Source organism: Tinamus guttatus, unplaced genomic scaffold, assembly GCF_059628265.1.
Source record: "Tinamus guttatus ecotype Peru unplaced genomic scaffold, ASM5962826v1 Tinamus_guttatus_pri_ptg000190l, whole genome shotgun sequence".
Lineage (NCBI taxonomy): Eukaryota > Metazoa > Chordata > Aves > Tinamiformes > Tinamidae > Tinamus > Tinamus guttatus.
The window spans coordinates 1744013-1746772 of NW_028288724.1; positions in this window are offsets into that span (position 1 = coordinate 1744013).

A 2760-nucleotide genomic window follows, 5' to 3' on the forward strand; every position below is an offset into this window, starting at 1 on the left:
TCTTTTCTGTGTCCCCACAGGCCTGGCAATATCACTTCAGAGGAAGAGGGAAAGGGTCTCATGCCTTTCCTCCGATCTGAAGCCCTGAGACAATTTCCCTTTCCTTTGCCTTTTGCTGAAGAGACAAGGAAGGAAATTGACAGAAATGAGAGAGAAGCACCCTTTTGAGAAACTCCTTGGAATAAACACCACTATTTCCTGAGACATGTTTTCCAGAAATATCTGTTAGTGGTTGAGCTGCTAAAAAGTCGTTTTGTGGAGAGGGATTTGGGAGTCCTGGTGGACAACAAGGTAACCGTGAGGCAGCAATGATGTGCCCTCTTAGCCAAGAAGGCCAATGGGATCCTGGCCTGCATTCAGGAGTGTTGCCAGCAGGTTGAGGGAGCTCATCCTGCCCCTCTTCTCAGCTCTGGCGAGGCCAAACTTGTAGTACTGTGTACAGTTCTGGAGACCCTGGTACAAAAGGAATGTGGAGCTTCTAGAGGGGATCCAGCGTAGAACAGTGAACATGATTAAGGGACTTTGGCCTCTATCATATGAGGAAAGACTAAGTAATCTGTGCCTCTTTAGCCTGGAGAAGAGACGACTGAGAGGGGATTGTGAAAATTTTGCAGTTTGAAAGCCGTAGTGGTAGTGGTGGTGGGGGGAAAAGGAGATATCAAATCAGTATCGGATTCACAAACAGTCTGTGGACCGTAGGTCCGATCGCCTTCCCAGGAGCGAATCGAGTTCCCAAATAGCGTCATCACCTATAAGCTCGACTCTGGCCGTATCGGATTCACGAACAGTCTGCCAACTGTAGGTCCGATTGCCTCCCCCTAAACAAGTAGCCGAGTTCACAAACAGTATAATTTATTCAAATGCAACATTTACAAAACAGGTTTTGGATGTCAGTACAGGAAATTCTCTACTAGAGTGTGGGGTTTTAGCTAGCTCTGATGTACGAATGTGCAATCATCACTCACCCCAGAAGATGGGAGAGGGCTCTCAGTCTCGAGTCTCCTCAGGCAGTGTCGTGACGCAAGGGGAGGAAAGGGGGATCAGCGCATCGACTGATCCAGAATTTATGATGGATTCCTCCCTCTCACTCCTTAGTCTCCTCAGGCAGCGTCCCAGCGTGAGGGGAGGGAAGGGGGGATCAGCCTGTCAACTGACCCAGGAGTTAGGATGGTTTCTTCCCCCCCAGACTTTTCATACTTAGTTCACCTTTTATACTTTTCTTTACATTCAGGTGGAGCTTGAGTGACTAGACTCATACTTAATATTGTTATTGATTGATGAAAAAGTTTCTCGCTTTCATTTAAAGGTACAGTCAACTGAAAATCTAGAGCGCATGATCAGTGAGGGGTGGTCGTACCTCGGAGGCAGGTAACTTTTGGGATGGAGGTGTGGTTTTCACATTATAATGACCAAAGTTCCAGCAAAGTTCATCTGAAAGGAGTGATTTGCCACCTTTGCTGGCTCAGCACCGGACATGTTATCGTATATCTCCCATTAGACAGCCACTGTGTGTCTTATCAGGAGCCCAGCACAGGGTGTGCAACAGAGTTTGGCCGCGGTGTCTTCACTCCGCTCCATCCTCCGTTACTCCCCTTTGCAGTGGTGAGGAGGGCAGATCATGTTGTCTAGGGAACCGTGGAGGAGCAGAGTCCGTGTGCACCAGCCATCCTGGAAGTGGCAACTGTGTATCACCCCAAGCAGGCCTCTGTAATGCCAAAACTTCGATTAGGCCCTAGTTTTCCTTTCAGTTCCTGCTTTCAAACAATTCTTCCACAGGAATGTACCATGAAGTGAATCCTTTCACATCACATTTCTGGGCACATGTAGAGGAAGAGTCCACATGGTTTTCCCAGGGCACGTTGTGCCTCACCAACTTTATTGCCTTCTCTGATTAAATAGCTGCATTTGTAGATGGAGAGGAGCAAACATTTTTTATCCAGAATTTAGCAAAGGGTTTGACATCGTCTCCTACCATAGTTTTGCATGCAACTTAGGGATTTGCCATCTAGAGGGTTATGCACCCTCATGCATAGAAAGCTGCTTGGATGGTAAGGCTCAGAGGGCAGTGATGAATGGATAACCCTCTTGAGGAGCCCAGAGAGAAATGGAGCAAGAGCGATGACTTCAGGAACCTGACCCTTTTATAATCTGTATTAGTGACACAGAGGAGACAGCACTTGCCATATTGTGCCTGTGGTGCTCCAGGTCTCTCTGAGGGATCTCTGTGATCATGCCCTGGCTTTGTGTTTCAAGGAGAAACAAGTGAGGACAGAGAGACATGAGTAGATGTAGGGAGGTCCATGGGTGAGAGGAAGGTGACAAAGCAGTTTGGTTGTCTGCTGTTATGGGGGAAACAGGCATAGGCATGGGACGCCACAGGACAGCTTGTGGTGGAGATTGCTATGGGCACTGCCAAAGCTGCAAGGACCCACCAGAACTTTCTTTGTCCTCTTGGCTATAGCTGCTGTCTCTGTCACTGAGGTCTTAAAGAAGATGCTGCTTCCTTAAATCCCTGTGGCCTCATAGCCTCCTCACATTCAGGGAACCCAGGAGGTGCCATATTGCTGTCCTGCACTTGTCCTTGCATGTCCCTACCCTCATACCGCCTCCAGAAAGAGCCCTGAGCAACATATGGAGGAAGGGATCACCCTGCCCATGGGCTGGGTGTCAGTGCCTGCTCAGTCTACTGGATAAAGCATGTGGAGGTTGACTTGCCATCAGAGCCACCTATACATTGCCTTTATCCACAATCAGCACCTC